Below are 22,777 nucleotides of genomic sequence, written 5' to 3'. Positions count from 1 at the left end.
AAAGGCATTACACAAGGGCAGCCAGTATTAACGTCTGGATGTGCACAGCTGAATCATCAGACTAGGTAAGCAAGCAATAACAACAGCGATTGATGATTCATGATCACATGATATTTTTAGTGATATTTGTAAATTGTCTTTCTACATGTTTCGTTAGCATGTTGCTAATGTACTGTTAAATGTGGTTAAAGTTACCATCGTTTCTTAATGTATTCACGGAGACAAGAGCCGTTGCTATTTTCATTTTTAAACACTTGCAGTCTGTATAATTCATAAACACAACTTCATTCTCAATAAATCTCTCCAACAGTGTGTAATGTTAGCCATTAGCCACGGAGCACTATCAAACTCATTCATAACCAAATGTAAACATTAAAATAAACACTGTACTTACGCGATTAGACATGCTGCATGAAGAACACTTTGTAAAGATCCATTTTGAGGGTTATATTAGCTGTTTGAACTTTTTTTTATGTTGTTTAAGGCAAGCGCGAGCTCCGTGGGCGGAGAGCACGAGCAATTAAAGGGCCAGCAGCCCTGAATCGGCTCATTTCTAATGATGCCCCAAAATAGGCAGTTAAAAAATGAATAAAAAAAAATCTATGGGGTATTTTGAGCTGAAACTTCACAGACACATTCAGACACCTTAGACTTATATTACATCTTTAAAAAAAAAGTTCTAGGGCACCTTTAAGTTGTTCGACGGATAAGGGTAAGGAGTAAGGATATAAGGATACTGATTTTTAGAATGCAGCTGTCTGACTCAGATTGTGAATGGAAACATGGTTTGTGTAATATTAGCAACACATTATTAGCCGTTTGATAACATAGTCAAGCCAAAGGCTAATCATTGCAATTACCGTTTTGTGTCCGACGTTGTAGAGAGCGATACATAAAACGTGTTACCATTCGGATACATCGAACTGTAGACGGACCTGTATAATTCGCTCTTCCTCTTTTTCTTCTGAATCAGTTTCTGGTTCAAACATATATGGCTGAATTAAACCAGTATTTCCACTTGCCTGTGGAGCGTTTACTACAGTAAAGTTGAGCGAGTGGATCAGGTAGTCTGAGCTTGTGTGATTGAATGTATTTTTAACACGGCTGTATTTAGTCAAATTTAAAACAAATCTGCTAATGAAACAAACAAACAACACTCCTCATAGGGGTGAAGGTCAGTTGGACTCGTTACGAGTCAAAGCTTGAAAGTACCCATGTGTTTAGTGTGAAAACTCAGCTGCTGTGGGATACTGTGGCCACACGCCAGCGAGATACCATGCGCAACGGCTTCCCGAACATGTTATTAGCTGTTTTCTGAAATGTGCACTTGCACAGTTTGTTGTTGTTAGTTAGTGGTTTGGGGCCTGTTTTACCCTGTTACCAAGCAACCTCTGATCTCATGCCGCTTTGATTGACAGCACATTTCCCCTCAGCTGAGTTACTATGGTGGAGAAAGTGGGTTTGCCATATGTCAAACCAAAGAGAAAAGATAAAAGACATACATAGCTAGAGATGGGAGAGAGAGCATGTAAAGACAGCACCACATATTGATGGACTACTTCCTACTATTAATTTCTCTGGGTCTGATTTTCTGGGCAATCAATTTCCAATGATGTATACCAGGATGTGGCACAACCACAAAACATATGGCCACAGTATGTGCATGGATCTTATATTCAACATGAAATGGCATTCAAAGTCTATTTGACTGTGCAACATATTTCAGAGCAAAACAAGATATATAAGGGGGAAAAAAAAAACTATTTCATCCATAAGGAACAATGGGAATACTTCACAGTAAGGTTCTTTGTGCACATAAGTTAATGCAATAGCTAACATGAAAATGCACAATGCTTTTATTACATGCAAATTAACTTTAATCTCATACTGTTCAAAAGTTTGGGGTCAGTAAGTGTTAAATTAATAGTTTTATTCAGCAAGTTAAAATGATCAAAAGTGACAAAGTCAAAGACACTTAAAAGATGTCTAATTCAAATAAATGCTACCGTTTTGAACTTTCTATTCAAAGAATCGTGGAAAAAGTTTCACCGTTTCCATAAAATTTTAAGCAGCACAACCATTTTCAACATTTATAATAATCACAAAATGTTTCTTGGTCACTAAATCCATATTTTAAAATGATTTCTGAAGGATCATGTGACACTGAAGACTGGAATTATGGAGTAAATCATTATAAATTTCACAATATTACTGTTTTACAAACTTTTGAATGGTAGTGTATACTAATAGATTTTTTTATATAATATAAATAGGGTCAATCATTCCATGTCTAGCCGCTCTACACGCTTCCTGGTTCACACACAATTCTGATCCTCGATGACAGTCAACGGATAAACCTTTTACTTGACCCGCTCTTGACAAGAGTATCACACTGAGACTCTCTCTATATCTCTCTGAGGTATGTTTGTACATGTTTTCATTTATTGCGAGTTATTAACTGTGTTGATAGGAGCCCAAAGGCCTTCTGGATCTGCAGCAGACAGGATAAAACTCATTCACCCTGAGGAGAAACACAGCTGAGGTGCTTGCGTGTTTATGTCTGTTTATATAGTGTGAACTGTATACAACGCATACGTGTTTAAATGTGAGTGGGAAAACCATGTGGAAAGGTGAATCTCTTTTTCTCTCTCGTACACAGATAATGAGAATGAGAAATGTGCGAATAGCTGCTTTTATTAAAAAGGAAAAGTTTATAGCTGCCTGTGGCCTCATAAAGCCCCAGTGATGGAGCGCAGGAGGGAGAGGCCATGAATTATTCTCATTCCTTCTCTCTCTTGCTCGCTCTAATGGGCCTTTGTTTCTTTATCTTTGCTGTCAAGTTTATTAGGAAGCACTGTTTAAATTTAGTTTGGAATCGTACCATTCTGTATCAGGTAACACGTTTAAGCCTTAGTAGGGTAAGAAATCTCCCTTGCTCCACATAGACGAATAAACAAAGGAGATCAGCTGTAACTTCTGCACCACTAGCAGTACCAATAAGAAAAATAATAACCATTTCCACAAAAGGATTCTGCATGCCGTTTCCGCCCAGTCTCCCTAGGTTTGGATGAGCATGTAGACCAACCCCCAAGCAACGAGCCCGTCCCTATTTTCAATACTATTTCACGCCATTTTGTAGCATATGTAGTGTATTAAATGTAATAAGATGAAGTACTTGGTCAAATGAAAATCTAAAATCAGATTACTGGACTCACTAGTTGCAGATTTTCATATATAGCGGAGAAGGAAGGGCTAAACAAGTGTTGTTATTGTTATCTAAATCTACAACTAAGGCCCTATTCCAAATGGAACCCTAATCGAGGTGCAAATCAGCCGCACCCTTTTGAAACCTAAAATGACAAATGGGACACCCTACAGTCTTGTGGACTTAACGGACATGCACATGCGGCAGCCATTGTAAGTCCACAAGACCGCAAGTGCACATGAAGTGTGCCATTTGGGACAGGGCCTAAAACTATTAAAAACGGTTTTCATTATTTGAAATAAAGCTGAGTAATAAATATTAGGTGAAAAAAATACATTATGCAGTTGCATTATATTTATATAGTTGCATAACTATATAATACATTATATAGTTGCATTGGCAACTAACTGAAAACAAATAATAATATTTAAATTGTATATAAATAAGTATCAAAATAAACTAAAATGAAAAAAGGCTAAAAAATATTGGGGGGAAAAACACTAATAAAAATGACAAAAAGCACAAAACTTAAACTTACTAAAACTTAAAATAAAATTAAAAAAGTAAAATGAAAATATAAAAATAAAAGCTAATTCAAAACAATATTATATGAATAATACTAAAATTACACTGGGCTAAACATGCTAAAGCTAACATGCTTCAACTGGAACATGGCAACTACTTCAGTGTTGTAAAAAAAAAACATTAAACTGTATTACATTTGAGATGACACAACTCTTCAAAAATTCATACATTAGATAGCAGAATGCATAATGCACTGTATATTATGCATCATTTGGGATGCAGCTAACGTTTTGAGAACGTTTCAGGTCAACCTACGAATGGCTTACTTACTGATGTCTCTATGCATTAAAATGGCATTCGAAAGAGTTTTATCATAAAAAAAAAAAAGACAGCTCACCTTTAAAGGTTTATCTACTGTATATTAGCATGCTGTCGACTACCTCAGGCACTCATTTCAACACGTCCCTCTGTGTTTATAAACACACAAGACACGCGTTTACAGTAAGCACACATCTATTGTCTGAGGTAATCGTCAGAATGCCACAAATGCAGCACGCAGACATCAGTTCGCAATAAACCCGGAATATTCCTTCAGCATTCCTCCCTTCCCCCTCATTAAGGAGGAGAGAGATGGGCAACAGCTGCTCCTGAGGCAGAGGTGCGAATTCTTAATGACAGACAGGCCGCCCCTTTGCCCCAGCACTCCGGGTCACATCAACAGATCCGAAACACTTGTGTCGTTTGTATTGACGTAGGCCCATCCGTCGTTTACGGCTCTATCGCCTCACCCTGTTTATGCTGCCCAACTAGGCCAGACACTTGGTTTCCTTCCTGTTGTTCCTCCTAAAACAAAGACGTAAAAAACCCGGTCTTGACTCCTTGCTGAGCCTGTGTGCAGCTGTTGGGTGCTGCCTTCCACTTGGCTCACTCCTGCTGTGGGACGAGCACTCCAAGAGACATGGAGGGGGATGGAAACAGCTGTTTCTCATTCCCAATCACACGTCAGTCAGACTCAAACACATTCCCTCTTTATTCCGTTGCGCTGCCGTTGAAGAAATGACGTGTTTGAGAAAAATAAAAAGACTGAATAAAGTAGTCCTGCTATTTTTACCTCGGTAAGCGACTTAAGTGTAATCTGTGCACTACCAAATGGAAATGGAAAAATAACTGGATTTTTAGTAGAAATGACACGCAAGAGAAATTAAAAAGGTACAGTTCACCCAGGCACGTGCACAGGTAGGGCTCAACCTGTGCAGAGCACATGCCCTTTTTGTCCTTTCACTCCGAAGTGCCCTTTTTTTTGGAGGCGTTTTATTTTATTTATTTATTTTCTTCAATAAATCAATGCTATTGGTCACCGTTTACGTCTGTCTGTCTGATTTACAAATATATTTAGCCTAATAAAAGTATTAAAACGAGGTTGTGACAAAATCTTTTTGGATCCGCTCAAACTGTCAGTCAAACCTCTTAACCCCGCCCCCCTAAGTGCAGCGAACTGAAGTTCCACAGCAGAGCAGCTGAACGTCTTACAACGGTAAATAAATATATTGTTGTTTGAATAAGTAGGCTACAACGTTGTTTCTACGAAAGAAACACGAGTAACGTTATGTCTATAAAGTTTCATATTTTATGCATTTTGAGGCCTGAGACCGGTGGCGGAGAGAGAGGGAGGGGGCTAACATTTGTTAGTCAATGTTAGTCATAGCCAATAGCCTACAAATAGCCTTAAATTGCCTGTGCATACAGTACAGTAGTATTACATCTTTTATAAATTGAGATTTTGGCCAAACGTATTTTACAACCGGAAAAACTGAGCGCTCATAACCTATTGATGATGACGTAGCCTAATGTGGTGATGTTTTTGCACATTGCACATTTGCACACATTTGCTGGTCAAAAACCATGTCAAAAACCCAGCATAACTGCATTTGAGTTTGACACAAGCGACTGAGTGATCCTCGTCAGCTAGGTAAAATATATTTCTAAGAAATTTCTTCTGTGATTTATGATGGCTATCTGGTGATACACTTAATTCATTAACATTTAATCATATTATATGGTCACACAGTATGGTTAATGTTTACGATGTTAATATGTATTTGCTCGCTAGATATATATATATATATTTTTTTATGTGGTATTGTATACTCCCCGCTCGTCTTCACACGTATAAACATGGTTTTACTACAGTAATGTAAACTATAAATAAATAAATAAATAAATAAATAAATATAAGCTTTTGAGACTATTATTTTGTGTTATTTATTTGGTGGGGTGTGGGGGAGGGGGGTGCCCTTTTTCAGTTTCAGCACATGCCCCTCAAAAGGTCTGTGCACGGCCCTGAGTTCACCCCAAATTAAAATTCTATCAATATTTATTCACTTTCTTGTCGTTCTAAACTGGTTTTACTCTTTCTTCCTTGAAATACAAGGTGAATTTTTAAAAACGAATGAAAGTGAATGAGAACTGGGGCTGTCAAGCTCAAAAATGCGCAAAAAAGTGGTCCATTTTGAAGTAATATGATAAATAGATTGAAAAATGTCTTCTCCACACACAATACTATAGTTTGGCATACAGTGCACTAATGATATGGACCACTTTTATGGTGCCAAGAACACACAAAAAAAGAACTTGAGGAAGAATGACATCTTCCAAGTAAATAAATTTAAATATAAATTAGGGCTGTCAAACGATTAATCATGATTAATCGCATACATAATAAAAGTTTGAGTTCGCCCAATATATGTGGGTGTACTGTGTGTAATTATTATGTATATATAAATACAAACACATCCATGTATATATTTGAGAAATATTTACAAGTATATGTATTTATTTATATTTATATTTTTATATAATTTATATTATATATATAAATAACATTTTTGTACATAAATAACATTTCTCTTAAATATATACATTAATTTGTGTGTATTAAATATACATATTATTTACACACATTACTCACACATATATTATGCAAACTCAAACTGTTATTTTGTATGCGATTAATCACGATTAATCGTTTGACAGCCCTAATGTAAATCGACATACAACCATACATACGAAGTATCAAAATATCTTCAATGTTCCACAGAGAAAAAAAAGAGAAAGTCATAAAGGTTTGGAACAACATGAGAGTGAGTAAATGGCAGAATTGACCGAACATGTTTGGGTGGACTATCCCTTTAAAAGCATTTTAAAAAATGGAGACAAAAAGCGAGGGAGAAGAAAACCAAAGAGATGAAGAGAGGATAAAAAAAGAGAGACAGACAGAGGAACAGCCCGTTGGGTGTTGTGAAGAATTCCCTAGGCTCTGTTCTTCATGTTACAAAGCACACTGACTCTCTAAAATAAAACTGTCCTGTCTTGGCTGCCCAGCTGTGCTTGCTTGTCCTATTTTCTCTCCCTCCATCCGTTCCTCACTTCTAGTGCTCCTTGGCATTCAGGGAATAAAGACAGCCTGAATAAGGTCTTTCCTTCCATAGGGGAACAAATCCTCCAGGCCCAGTGAGTGACGTCTCTGAAGACAGCTGACCCCTGACTGCTGAAATCCACTGAGACTGGGATCCGCTAACGATCTCATGAGCCCCGGTACAGATGAAAGGCAGAACGGGGAAGAAGTAGTAGTAGTGGAGGAGGAGAGGCAGGAATTGAATCTTACTGAGTGCCACCATTTATTTTGCTAGCCAATTTGTTCACTAATATCAGATCGGATGTAAACGTAAACAACAAAAAACATACAAGATTGGATTTTTCTGCATCCAATTTCAATCTGATTTCTGGTTACTTGATCTATAAATGCAGAGTTGGTGAGCATAACAGAATTCTTTCAAAAACATTAAAAAAAATCTTATAAAATGCTAAACTTTTGAATAGTAGAGTGAATCCATTTCTTCTCTTAAAGGTGCCCTCGAATGAAAAATTAAATTTATCTTGGCAAAGTTAAATAACAAGAGTTCAGTACATGGAAATGACATACAGTGAGTCTCAAACTCCATTGTTTCCTCCTTCTTATATAAATCTCATTTGATTGAAAGACCTCCGAAGAACAGGCGAATCTCAACATAACACCGACTGTTACGTAACAGTCAGGGTGTACGCCCCCAATATTTGCATATGCCAGCCCATGTTCCCAACATTATAAAAGGCATTAGACAAGGGCAGCCAGTATTAACGTCTGGATGTGCACAACCAAATCATCAGACTAGGTAAGCAAGCAAGAACAATAGCGAAAAATGGCAGATGGAGCAATAATAACTGACATGATCCATGATAACATGATATTTTTAGTGATATTTGTAAACTGTCTTTCTAAATGTTTCATTAGCATGTTGCTAATGTACTGTTAAATGTGGTTAAAGTTACCATCGGTTATTACTGTATTCACGGAGACAAGAGAGCCGTCACTATTTTCATTTTTAAACACTTGCAGTCTGTATAATGCATAAACACAACTTCATTCTTTATAAATCTCTCCAACAGTGTAGCATTAGCCGTTAGCCACGGAACACTATCAAACTCATTCAAAATCAGAAGTAAACAATATAACAGTATAAAATACTCACATAATCCGATGCATGCATGCCGCATACATGACGAACACTTTGTAAAGATCCATTTTGAGGGTTATATTAGCTGTGTAAACTTTGTTAAGGCACTGTTTAAGGCAAGCGCGAGCTCTGTGGGCGGAGAGCACGGGATTTAAAGGGGCCGCAGCATAAAATCGGCACGTTTATAATGATGCCCCAAAATAGGCAGTTAAAAAAAATTAATAAAAAAAAATCTATGGGGTATTTTGAGCTGAAACTTCACAGACACATTCAGGGGACACCTTAGACTTATATTACGTCTTTTAAAAACATAATCTAGGGCACCTTTAATACTGGATTTTGGCATCTTTGTTATGCAATATAAAGGGTTGTCTGAAAGCATCACATGCATCTTAAATAAAGTGTGAACTACTTGAATAATTAGAAGCAACAGCAAATGTTTTAATATGAAAACATTTCATGTTCAATACAAGTTTTAGTTATAATGGCATATTGGCTGATACATTGTGTTTTGATTGGTTCTTCAGAAGAGTAATAATATACAGGCACTGTAAATGGTTTCAGTCCACATTCTTGCTTTTAAAAACAGTTAGATGAAGCGCAACTGATGAAATGTAACAGGACAGATCACAGGGGTCTTGAGACATGTTTTTAAAAGCTGAACAATTTTTAACTTGCCACATCATCTTAAAAAATGCAACAGACATGACGAGAGGCAATTATATAGCAGTTGTACATGCATTTTGAGCGCAATTTTAAATATGATTGCTATCTGATATCCTGTCATGTTACCTATATCTAAAACCTATATTTGATTCTCATCGTAATTCAAAATTTATTATTATTGAATACAAGGTCTTGTGTGAAATCATCACTTGCACAGGAATTCCTGAGTAAATCATACAAGAAGTATAAGCAATGAATATTTTACTATTTATTTTAGAAAAGCCCCTCACATTTGCATGTCAAATTACCCACTGCAGTAAGCTACATAGTCACGCAGGCGGTTTTATTTAGTTATGAACCACATTAAAAGCCAAATGCCCCAGAAGCAAGATGCAACTCCAATACTTAAAGTGTTATTTCACAAAATGAAAATTCTGTCATTAATTACTCACCCTTATGTTGTTCCAAACCCGTAAGACCTTCGTTCATCTTTGGAACACAAATTAAGACATTTTTGATAAAATCCGATGGCTCAGTGAGGCCTGCATTGAAAGCAAGTTAATTTACACTTTCAAATGGCCAGAAAGCTACTAAAGTTATATTTAAAACAGTTCATGTGACCACAGTGGTTCAACCTTAATGTTATGAAGTGACGAGAATACTTTTTGTGCGCCAAAAAAACAAAATAACAACTTTATTCAACAATATCTAGTGATGGCCGATTTCAAAACACTGCTTCATGAAACTTTCACTGAAATTTCGAAACACTTATGACATAACGAAGCCTCGTTTACTGAAATCACATGACTTTGATTCGAAACAAAAGATTCGTAAAATGAAGCAGTGTTTTGAAATCGTCCATCACTAGATGTTGTTGAATAAAGTTGTTATTTTGTTTTTTTGGTGCACAAAAAGTATTCTCGTCACTCCATAACATTAAGGTTGAACCACTGTAGTCACATGAACTGTTTTAAATATAACTTAGTACCGTTCTGGGCATTTGAAAGTGTCAATTAACTTGCTTTCAATGCAGGCCTCACTGAGCCATCGGATTTTATCAAAAATATCTTAATTTGTGTTCTGAAGATGAATGAAGGTCTTACAGGTGTGGAATGAAATGAGGGTGAGTAAATGACAGAAATTTAAAGGGTTAGTTCACCCAAAAATGAAATTTCTGTCATTATTTACTCATATGTTGTTCCAAACCCATAAGACTTTCGTTCATCTTCAGAACACAAATGATGATCTTTTTGATGAAATCTGAGAGCTTTCTGTGCCTCTACAGAAAATTTGGCTTAAACCACTCAATTAATATGGATTCGTTTTACAACCTCTTTATGAACTTTTTGAAGTGTCAAAGTGTCAGTTGCATAGCTGTCTTTGGAAGGACAGAAAGCTCTCAGATTTCATCAAAAATATCTTCATTTGTGTTCCAAAGATGAACAAAAGTCTTTCAGGTTTGGAACGATATTAGGGTGAGTAATTTATAACAGTTCCTGACTATCCCTTGTGAACTATCACTTTAGCTGAATGGTACAGCATTCAAATAAATAAATATATATAATTGATAATTATTACAATCAAAGTAAAATGTAAAATAAAACATTATTACAAACAACATCTAATTTTCTAACAAGTTTAAAACTAAAAATTAAATTACACCAGCTGGGAACCACTGATAAAGAAATGTCTGGTGCTAAAATGGGATGTATGAAGTCAGACTGGGAAGAATGCTAAGACTGTGTGTGTGCACGCACATCTATAGGCTCCAGTGAGCTGAAGCAGCACTCTGTTAGCTGAGTCAGGAAAAGGCATTAAACTCAAGTAAACACACATTCACACCAAAACACACAACACAGCAGCACCCCGAAGCGAAACGTCTAACCGTGTTATTAATCTAACAATAACCTCATCCTCCTTCCGAGTACAATAAACAATACAAGCTTCTCTTAAATATCCCTAAAAAACCTCATTAACTACATAAAACAGGCCAAACTGGCTGAACAGCAGCACCTGATTGACTGCAAGCTCAGCAGCTCATTAGATCATGAAATCTACACATAGCTGTATCGAACTCTTCTCCTCTCAATCTCCATCTCACAACATGATCTGCTACAATAAACCAATTAACCTTGAACCGAGCAGGTCACTTACCAGCTAATCAGTCCCAAAGATACGATACACACAGGCAAATACACACTCATCTGTACACACACGAGCCACGTCTGGCTCGTAAAAATCTCATCAAGGCCGTGACGAAAGATTTTATAGCGTTAATTACGTTATTGAAACAGTCAATTGAACTAATAGAAGTCAATAAGACTGTGAAGAATGTCGAACACGCAAAAGGTCAAAGACAGCAGCTGCCCTTTCATGCCAATGTGAGATTGTTTTATGTCATATTGTAGGACCAAAGACATCTGGAAGGGAAGCCAATCCAATCCAAGATCAGCATTAAAAACAAACAAAAAAACATCTTCTGAAGGACTTTCTAAAAGTACAGGCCATGTGCTCTTGTTTTAAGATCACAGTCATGTACCATCCTAGATTTTTAATGTTTATTGTTGTCAGTAACAGAGAAAAGGCCACAAATTCCATGAATTTAATCCTGCAATTCCAGGGCATTACCTTCAAAAAAGAGAAAATAAAACCTAAAAGCAGTAAATCTCTGGAAAATGTATGTGGATTTCTTCTAGAGATTATAAAAATTGTATCTCTAGTTGTTAAGCAGACAAAGCATGGCAAATCAACACTTTATTGTACATCTGTCACCGTTTACACCGCTCAGCCAGAACGATCCGCAAACTGAAACTACTAATCTAGTGCATTATGACACCATTTAGGTGTCCAAAAATGGATCCGGTGAGGTCTTTGATCACCCGCAACTCTTTCCGACAAACACGGAGCTGTTGTGTTTATTTTAACATGAGGAGAGCTGATGGAAGAGTCTGGAGGCTGCACCTGCGTCTCAAGGCAACACGTGTTTTCTCCTCATCTTTTTTAATTGCCGACAGCCATTTCCTGCCACCATAATCATACCCATAATTTCCTGCACAAATGTCTCTAATTTTCCAGGTCATAGGGGCTTCCAGAAAACGATAAAGCCTAACATCTTATTTCAGTGGTAAAGGTTGGAGAAGGATGGGTGAGATTAAAAAAAAAAAAAGAGGAAGAAACAAAACCAGTGGAAAAGAAAGGGTCCACAGTGTCACCAGTCGAAATTCCCCTAGGCTTCCTATTGAGACATAATTTTCGCTACAGTGGGAAGAAGGAATGCTGGGAGAGACACTAATCCGCTCCTCTTATCTGGCCTTCGGCTCTAGAGGACAACAGGTCAACCATCTCACCCCCGCCAAAAAAAAAAAAGCATGGAAACAAGACATTGTCTGGTATCTGGCCTATGGCTCTGGGGGTCTTACCCAACAAGCACAGGTCATCAGATTGTGAACAATCAAGCCAAAGTTAATCCCTTTGTTTCTCCATGTTCATCTCTAAATGGTGCAACACATTAATTTACACAATCAGACGAATAATCTGCCATTGCCTTATGCTACATGGTTCAATGGTGAGCATAATGGAGCATGTACAATAAATCAATTGGTCATGAGAGGCATGCGAGATGCGATGTGCTTAAAACAACCCTTAACCTTGGTAATCCACAGTCTGAAATGGCTTATTTCTTTTACAAACCAGTGGCAATAGCAGCTTGATTAAAGAACCCAATATTAAAATAATTAAAACTCACGCCAGTCTATTCACATTTGTCCATGTTTTTTCAGACTTAAAGGCAAAGTCTGTTTTTTTACTATGCGTAAATACTTTTAATATAATATAATATTTAAAAGACCCCAATAAAATTAAAACCAGGACTTATCATTTTATAATATATTAAAATACTACTACTACTACTACTACTACTACTACTACTACTACTACTACTACTACTAATAATAATAATAATAATAATAATAATATGACCAAAACAAAAATTAAAATGTAATAATAATCAGAATTCACACAATTTAGCTGCTGAAAAAAAGGCTTAAAATAGCCCGTGGGTTGCTGGTCCTAACTTGCTGGTTTTAGACCGATTAGGGGCACACCGAGTGGGATGCCAGCTAAATTAGTTTTGTCAAAAGTACCGACCGATTTTAAAAACGTGACGCTTCAACCGCTGTTGTGTTCATAAACACCTCTGATTGACCATTGTGTTCACGCGCTTAGCATATGTATCTGTGACTGACTACAATGATCAGTGCACGGGAGCGTTTGAAAGCACGTGGAAGTGTTTGAAAGCGGGAGAGTTGAAAGCAGCGTCATTGATGTCTATTGTTTTTGAAGCATTGATCAAATGTAGCCAATCACAGACATATATGTTTAACGCGTGAACACAATGCCCAGAGGTGTTTTTGAATCTGTCAACAGCGCTCAAAGCATCACATTTTTAAAATTTCAGTAATGACTTTGTATCGAAGTCGGTACTTTTGACAACAGTAAGCTAGATGAACTGAAAATCAGCTTGGCCTGACTGAGAGACTGGTTTGGCAATCTTTAACAAGGTAAGTCCACTGTCTTAAGCTGTTTGTTGCTGAATGTTTTAAAAACAATGACTAAAACACAACTCATCCAATTAAACTGTCAGAATACGAATATAGTTAAAGTACTAATAATATATTGATAAAATTGCTTTAAAGGGATAGTTCACCCAAAAATGAAAATTTGATGTTTATCTGCTTAACCACAGCGCATCCAAGATGTACGTGACTTTGTTTCTTCAGTAGAACACAAATGATGATTTTTAACTCCAACCGCAGCCGTCTGTCAGTCAAATAATGCGAGTGGATGGGAACTTCTACTATAAGAGTAAATAAAACTTGCTTAGACAAATCCAAATTAAACCCTGCGGCTCGTGACGACACATTGATGTCCTAAGACACGAAACGATCGGTTTGTGTGAGAAACCGAACAGTATTTATATCATTTTTTAACTCTAAGAGCGCGATCAGACCTCACTAAACGAATGCTGAACGCAGTTGGACATGGTGTATTAGAGGTAAAAAAAAATGATATAGATACTGTTCGGTTTCTCGCATAAAACCGATCGTTTCGTGTCTTAGGACATCAATGTGTCGTCACGAGCCGCAGGGTTTAATTTGGATTTGTCTAACCAAGTTTTATTTACTCTTATAGAAGTTCCCATCGACTCGCATTATATGACTGACAGACGGCAACGGTTGGAGTTAAAATCATAATTTGTGTTCTACTGAAGAAACAAAGTCACCTACATCTTGGATGCCCTGGGGGTAAGCAGATAAACATCAAATTTTCAATTTTGGGTGAACTATCCCTTTAAATATAATACTAAGGAGATCTCTTCAAATGTTAAACCTTTGTGCCACCCAAACAAACAAGAAGGGCTTAAAGGTGACCTTGCTGACATTAAACTTGTTGACTAAAGCATATGCAACAGTCCACATTCCAAACCAATGTGGAACTGTCTGTTGATGGGATGAGATCAATAAGACAGAACAATAAGAAACCCTGGGGGCAGGGGCACCTTGACCTCAAGAATAAACCTGCCCATCTGTCCCTGCTGAAGCAATCGGTAGGAGGTCAAAGGACATATTGGACCAATCTCACCTTCACTAAAGGAGGGGTTGCTTCAATTCTTACTTTAAAAAGGTGAAATGTGTAATTTATGAAACATTGGTGGCACCAAAGAAAATTGCAAAAATATTTCCAAACAGCTTTCTACAAGTAGTCCCACCCTAAACTCATGCCATCGGAGTTCAGGCCGTTTAAGTCAACAAAAATCTGCAAAAATGTGCCTCACATTAAACTGGCATATAAAAGTATTTACACATAGTAAAAAACAGACTTTGCCTTTAAGTCTGAAAAAACATAGACAAATGTGAATAGACTGGAGTGAGTTGAGTTATTACCTTCTTAGACTAAATGGTTATGATTTATTAAAGGGCCGTGAGGGTTTGCTGTGAGTGCAGAATACCAGCACCACCACCTCCGCCGCAACAAACAACAGCTGTTTCTGCTACAAATAGCATTGCTGATTATGACCAACATATGTAAATTACATCTAGAAATGTCCTACTAAATCTCTATGATATATATTTAGTAGTCAGATGAGAGGCATAACATGGGCAGACTGTGGCCATAGCGTAGGACTTCCTGAAACAGTAACAGTGAACTAAAGACTGGATATCAGTCGTTACAATGCAGTCACAGACAAAAATATGTACAGCATTAAAGTGCAATTAGAACAAAATGGACTCAAACATGAGGAGTCCAGAGGATTACATGCATTTAATCGTCCTTGTACACGCTTGACTAACAAACAACCCCACTGTCATGGGAATTACACATTCAGCCCTGGCAAGGAGGAAATGTAGGACAAAAATAATAAGCTTTCCACTCGACTTACATTGCAGAGGTGGCGCTGTCTAACGTACAATGCACTTAATCATTGCACAAATATGTTGGAAGAAGCTAATGGCTATTGAGCAAAAACAAGGAAGCAAAATAAAGGAGACGGTTGCGAAATCCTTCGCCTCACAAACGCATCTAATAATGTCTGTCAAAAAGACATCTATTACACTGAGCAGAATCCAAACGAACGCAATCGCATGGAGCAGTCAAGACAAGCTAGTGACGTGGTAATTCATGGGTAAACATTGAAAAACAAAGACTTCACAGATACTGAGCAGTCTTTATCGGTTTCTTCGCTTTGGGACACACCTCCATGACAACCGACACAGGTACAACACAGCCACTGTTCTCTCAACACTTGGCAGGAGCTGTTAACCTTATGCAAGGCCTTATTGTGCACATAATTCATTTTTTTTTAGCTCCCCGTCAGTCATCTGATTAGTCATACCATGTTTCTCCAGGTGGAAGCGAAGAAAGCAGAGAACCAATTATAGAGTTGTTAAGAGGTGACATTCCTCAAATTTTCACCCTGAAGGCTTGTGTGGCAATTCCCCTTACTTTATGAAATTAAAAATATCTAACTGTGAAAGAGTTTTGCTCATTCTGCTTGTGTTAATGAAAGGCTCAAGGCTTGATCTTTCCACCCATCCATCAGACAAAGAGATGGGGAAATTGTTGTCTTTGAACACTTCACGTAGATCTGCCTGTCCCCATTTGAAGTCCCTCTTTGTGGTAGAAACCTCCAAAGAGTCCACTTAGCAAGCGCGAGAGAGTCATATTAGTCCCGCTGAGAACAGAGATCTGGTTCAAAGACAGAGAGAGAGAAGCCAAAAGGACGGCCCTATGTGCATCAGCTAGCCTTCTAAAATCTCCCCCCTCTCACAATGAGTGTAGATGCTTGAATGAGATTTGGTTCAGCCAAAGTAGAACTGTGGAAATCTATCTGCTGATATTTCAATCCTCGCCTCCAACTCGAAACAAAGCCCCGCACAGAAACAAATGACGCAGGTCCCAATGCAGACTCCAGTGCTCTAGTTTTTCATAGCATTTGCCATTTTAAATATTGAGCAGCTTGTCATCAGAGGTTATGCTCATGGAGCAGGTGGAAAGGAAGAGGGAAGATCCCAAGGGATGGCGGAAACGTACAAGATTGAGCGTAAGGGTTTGAAATTAAACTTTTGTAAATCAGGAAAAGGCATTTGGTGGGGTTGAGACCCAACTGGATGAATGGAAGTGAGTGTTACAGTGTCAGGTGTAGAGGCAGATGGCTCTGTGCATCTGATAGGGTTTGCCAGCAGCCTCGCTTGCTTTCCCATGGGCCTTTGCATTAGGCAGAAAAGAGGGAACGGTCCAAGATGGATGGGTTATTATGAGGCTGGGGCTGCAAGTTATTAAATATCATATAAAGATGTTAAATATATAAAGCAACCCATAAAATATAAAGAAACACTTGTCGTACATAAATATAAATCATTTACTCACCCTCTTTTCATAACAAACCTGTATGGCTTTATTTTTTTATGAAACACAAAAGAATTCTTTGGTCTGACAGTCAAAAGGGTCCAAAACAACGTGTGTTGTTCTGTGTTCCACAGAATAAAGAAAATCATAGAGGTTTGTAATAATGACATGAGGTTGAGTACATTTTTTTGGGTGAACTATCCCTATGGAGTTGGAGAGACTGTTAGATTAGGCAGGTAGAACACTTTATATGGATGTAAAATGAAGCAGAAGAAATTTGGTAATATAATTACGGAACCATTAAGGTTTCCAGTACAAGCCTTGGCCTTCCTTCAAATTGCCAGCACTAGTACAGCAGGCAGTTCCCTCTGTCTCCATGTCAATGATTTTAAACAGTTCTGCTAAAGTCACATGACTGCAATACAACACCTATAGCCTGACCTTTAAGTTCTGAGATAACACATCTATGCTTCATTGCAAACCCTGAAACGAAACAACAGAAACAATACATGATCATGAGCTTGTTTTTCTAGTCTACTAGCCAAACAATGTTTTGGATTCAGAAATCCAGGGTGCTAAGGCCAGGTGATTCTGCCAGGAATGTCAGGAAAGTCACTCAAGCAGAAGTGAGAAGGGAAGGCTGAGTTGGCATCAGCTCTTTAGGGTTGTCTAGCGCAATAAGGATGAAATGGTTTACTCGATATCGACCTGAAAACCGAATCCCCAGACCTCCAGGCTGCGGAAGCGTCATAGGAAGACACTCCATTGTGTCGACACCTTCAAAAAGAGCCATGAAAGAGAATGGGAGGAGGAAGAAAATAGCTGTGAACTCAATAGCTGACTAAAAGGAAACCTTTTCTTGCAACAAAAGCTTCCATTGGGACAAGAAAATTAAAACTACATGCATCAGAAAGAATAGACAAAGCTTTATCTACAAAAAAGATTCAGGAAAACATTAACAAATGTTGCTCTAAAAGTCCTCACGATATGGTAGAAAGCACATTTGGAAAGTTTTAAAATTGACATTCGCTGCTGGCAACCGCTGCTGAACGTACAGCCGACTACATTAAACCAATTATATAGTTCATCTTAACAAGAGGATTGCAGGTCATGCAGGGTACTAGAAGAGTGCCAAGGATGGTGGATGGAAGGTGGGAGTCGGTGGTCCCATTCAAGACATCACTCTCTTGCTCACAAAGGTGCATGAGCATACACACATTAAAAATGGAGTACCCGGGGTCACTCTCGGGCAAACTGAAGTACCGTTGATGGAGTGGTGCAGCGATCCTTTCCTGTACCCATGCAGGGAAGCTGAGAAAGGTCTGGCTATTGATTCCTCGGGCAACAGATGGCCATAGCTAATCCCTGTCTGTGTCCATGCATTCTCCCGATGCTCTCCATCGGTAAAAAGAAAAAAAAATTCACTCAGTACATTACTACCAGCAAATTAACAATGTATCCTTTGTAATCATCTTCTGAGAAGCCACTTCAAGAGAACAGATTTCATTTCATTTTTTCCCCTTCTGAGAACATAATCTTACAACAAATCAATGAACAAACAGGGTCTTGCATGGATGTGAATGACTATTTTAGGAGTTTACAGACAGGCAAACAGATTAGGAACTAGAGCATCCGATCTGACTCTCGAGATAATGAAATACTTCCTTTCATAGAGAAGCAAAAGACAAACTCTTTCAGAAAGAGGTCACACTTAGGGCAGTGGCTGTTTAGTCTTCGAATTAAGCCATTTGGATCTCGTTCCCTGAGGTGTTCTCAACTCCTGACCTTGATTTGGTAAACTTGAAACACATCCGAACTTATTTCCTTTCCATTATCTGTGAATTATGCAAACTATGCACATAATCTGCCCCACCGTGCAGAATCCGAGCGCTCAAATATGCTCTGATTGTTTACCATCCCTAGGGAACCAAAAATGCACGGAGGAAGCAACTAATACCGAGGAGTCTTCCCATGGAGTCAGACACACAAACATACACAACCGGACTCACACAGTCGCCCATGAACAATGAAAAAGGGGAGGAGTCTTCTGATTAGCTTGCTAGGGTCAATGGGGTCTCACAAGAATTAGATAACTCAATCAACAGTCAATTGAGGGCTAGCCAAACTCAGCTGCATCTAATATAATTTCCCTAAATCGCATTGCACTAAACCATTTGAAAAACATCTGCTGATCCTTCTCTAAGATCTTGAGGTTGGTCAAAGGCCCGAGGGACAAGACCAGAGAGTTGAAGAAAAGACTGGAGACTTAATTAGCCTGACCGCACTATGTCGAGAAAGCCGAAAAGTCCCACAGGGTTCACATGAAGAGTCCCTCAGTGCTGACAGGTGCCCACCATGACACAGAGAGAGGGGAAATTAATCCGCTAACACAAACAAATCGCCCTCAGGCCTGTTTTCTGTCAGGGGTAGCGACACAAAGACCATTGATTTGAACTCTCTGAGCGCACAGAAAGTGTTTTTGACGGGTTCCCTGCTGTCAGACATTCGGGGTGTTTGACTTCTAATCCACCCTGAGGGGGTTTCAAATAACCACACAAAGCAGCATGACTATTCATTCAGCGGTTTAAAGCAGTAGATCACCATTTAAGTGAGAATATGAACATTTCACAGAAACAGCACAACATTCTTTTAGCTGAAACCAACAGGACACAGATGTGTTTCTTGGTTGGCTCCAAGCCCTGCTCTCAAGAGAAGTGTTTCTGACTAAATTTAGCTAGGCTGAGCATAATTACATTGGAGTTTTGATAATTAAATTAACAATAAAATATATGGCAGCTCATGAGATGAGCATTCACAGCCATCTGCACCTCATTTGACATGCAACAAGACATTTGGGCGGATATCTGTAGTCTCCATTTGATGAAGACATTTCATTTACATGCCAGTCAGTTTCTAACAGATGAGAACAAAGTATTTGCCTGAATTTGAATAATGGATGCACCTAAAACAAAGACAGCGGAGCTACAAAGGGTTTCAGCCTGCAAAGCACACAAACCCCTCCAATTTGGGCATCAAAAACTCCAAACCCAGGAGAAAGAATAAAACCGCAAATTTACTGGGTAGACTGCCAAAATGTTCGAAGCAACAGCTGGCTGCCAAGGTTACTGCTGAAGGAACAACAAAAAAAACTATTTCTCTTTAAAGCGTTACAAATTAAGCGAGACTAATCCATTTCAGACCGTTGCAGGGCTTTCAACACCATTGAATAATGAGTACTTTTGGATGATCTCTCTTAGGCTGAAGACCAGTGACAGCATGAGCATTAATGCTATTAGATTGAAGATAATCATTTGTACTCACATGGTACAGACTGATTTGCGACTGACAAACACAAAACTCATTTGTTTCAAATTGAAAATGTATAGTATCAGTTGTAGACAGTTTGCAAAAATGATAAAAGATCTTTGAGACTGTGAGGTTTTGAAGGAGTAGGCTAGTTCACACAAAAAGATCAAACATCATGTCAACTTACTTTCTTCTGTGGGACACAAAAGGAGATATTTTGAAGAATGTCTTTTCCATGCAACGACAGCCTTATAAACAGCACAAAATCACCATAAAATTAACATAAAAATAGCCTGCATGACTTTGTTCCCTATTTACCAAGCTGTTTGAAGCCCTACGATACCTTTGTGTAAGAAAAAAGCTAAATCATTATTCACTTAAGTTTGGGACATCTGCCCTTGCACTTCTTGGTGAGTCTGTGGGTGAAGTAGCAATACCCAGTTTATGAATGACCAATTCGTTCAAGTCTGATTTTTTTTAAATTAATTAAACTGCAGCATGCAGAAATTGCAATTAATCTGAACTGTAAGCAAGTGTGCAGTATAAAAACAATCCCATACATACTAACACTCCCCATGTTGGAATTTTTTTGTTTTTCAACTTTTTGAATCTAATGGCTCCTCATCCTTATTGGGATAGCAAAGTGATGGCTGGTTCACACTTTGAACCATAGACAGTTCATTTACTGTTTCATGAAACATTCTGTCTTCCTATGATTTGACATAGCCCACTGCTTTCTGCTTACTAGGCTATATAGTAGGGAAGTACGCATATTCGGACGCGGGGAATGATTCGTTCATGAATCATACTAATCCGATTCTCGAGTTCAGTTCATTGACTGAACAATGCCGTGGCAGCGTTTAACTGAAGTGAATAAGGAGTGGATAGCGACTTAAATTTCGGCCTGTTCCTCACACAAAACTATCACATGTCGTCACAAGACTTGGAATAGCCTATATAACGACTCGTGTGGATTACTTTTGTGTTTCAAGGAAGAAAGTCATAAGGGTTTGAAACGAAATGAATTGGTAAAGGAAGACAATTCATTCTGAGTGAACTATAACAAGTTTTAAAGTGAAAAGAAAACGACAAAGGGAATAAACATTGAATATTTCCACACAAATCGCAGAATGTACAACAACTGGAGTGCAAACAGATGTGTTGTCAAGGTACTGTAGGATGTTTTGTTATTAATTCCCCCTAAAACACTGGATTGAATAATGCTACTAAACTGTCCGTTGTTATGTGCATCAGCAACGGCACATAAAACCCAAATGAAATGTCCTTATCTAAAACAACGCAATTTAATATTTCCCGCTGATTTCCTTAAAGCATCTTTTGTTAAAACCAATAACACACGCGCTGTGGAGCCGGGTGGATCTGTATGGACAAAACCCACTAAGCTCCGTGGAGTTCACCTTTAAGAAAAGTTTATTTCGGAACAAGTTCAAATACAAGATAAAGATTCAATTGTTTGTACTCTTACCTCGCCAAGTACGAGACTACAATCCCATTGTATGTGAAAATAATACAACGCAACGATTCCTTGTGTCAATACACGCGTTATTTCCCAAAGAGACGCGCCTTCCACAATAGAAGCGCAACAACTCAACAGATCTCAGGACACAGCGAGCGGCTGACTGACAGCCCCACCGGCACAAAGCCCGCCCCTTCTGCGCGCTGATTCGTCGTGGCGTAGACAGAACCCCTCCTCCTGTGATAGAGGATTATAATTTGCTATCTGGCCTGTCAATCTCGCCCTTTGACTTTAAAGGGGCTGTTAGGACGATGTTGTGAGACTCATTTATGTAGTCAGTAAATTGCATACCGTGTAAATAGGCCAATTAAATAATATTTTTTTGTAGGAATGATAAAATAAATTCTATAAATGTCCACTTTTTAAATTACATTTTTAATGTATTTGTAAATTAACAAGCATTTAATCCAAGAAATTGCCTCAGGGTAACAAACCCATTGTATTTACAAGCACATTATGCATTCTAGATGGCAATTAATAGTGAGGGGATGACACTGAATAAACAAGCGAAATGCTTTGATTTGATCACATTACATCCTGGTGGTCACTTTTCTGATGTGGAAGAGACGTTTGTTCCCCTCGGAGCAATTTTTCACCCATCAAAAACCATCAAATAATTTTAATGAGGATTTTCTTAAATGTGCAATAGTGTGAATGCAGTGGATATGGACAGAATGAATTTTGTTATTCATTATTAACAGTATTAAAGTAAATAGCCAGTAAAGTAGCAATTACTGTTAAGCCTGGGGTTTAGTATAATTAAATTGTTACATTTTCTTCATTTTTTTACTATTATGACATCAACAGATTGTATAGTAACTTAATTTCACAACAAATATTTACATAAAAACTTGTCTTTGATGAATTTCCTTCAGTTGTTACACATTGCTTAGGCAGGCAGCATACCTAAAAAGACACTCCCAGATTTTTCAAATTGTATCTGAATCAAACATTAGCATCGCTTTTGTAGGCTAATGCATGCAAGAGTGGGTTAATTTGTCATAAGTTGAATTTTGATCATATTTAAGCCTTATATTATTGGTATGAATAATCTTACACGCTCTAGTAAAATGTCAAGTT

General features: G+C 38.1%; 1 protein-coding gene across 2 annotated transcripts in view; it reads right to left on the bottom strand.

Moving 5' to 3' along the window:
• Window positions 1–21,820, bottom strand: part of sipa1l2 (signal-induced proliferation-associated 1 like 2) — a 77,668-nt gene extending 55,848 nt beyond the window's left edge. The window contains exon 1 of one of the 2 annotated variants that reach the window (XM_048173440.1): window positions 21,647–21,820. The gene's annotated coding sequence lies outside the window, so the exon portion shown is untranslated. The remainder of the gene's footprint in view (window positions 1–21,646) is intronic. The other variant, XM_048173441.1, reaches the window with a different exon arrangement.
• Window positions 21,821–22,777: the final 957 nt, after the last annotated feature.

Source organism: Megalobrama amblycephala, linkage group LG21 (assembly GCF_018812025.1).
Source record: "Megalobrama amblycephala isolate DHTTF-2021 linkage group LG21, ASM1881202v1, whole genome shotgun sequence".
In the NCBI taxonomy this organism is placed as follows: Eukaryota; Metazoa; Chordata; class Actinopteri; order Cypriniformes; family Xenocyprididae; genus Megalobrama; species Megalobrama amblycephala.
The sequence above is the reverse complement of the archived record's forward strand: the minus strand, read 5'-3'. Positions and strand labels throughout refer to the sequence as shown.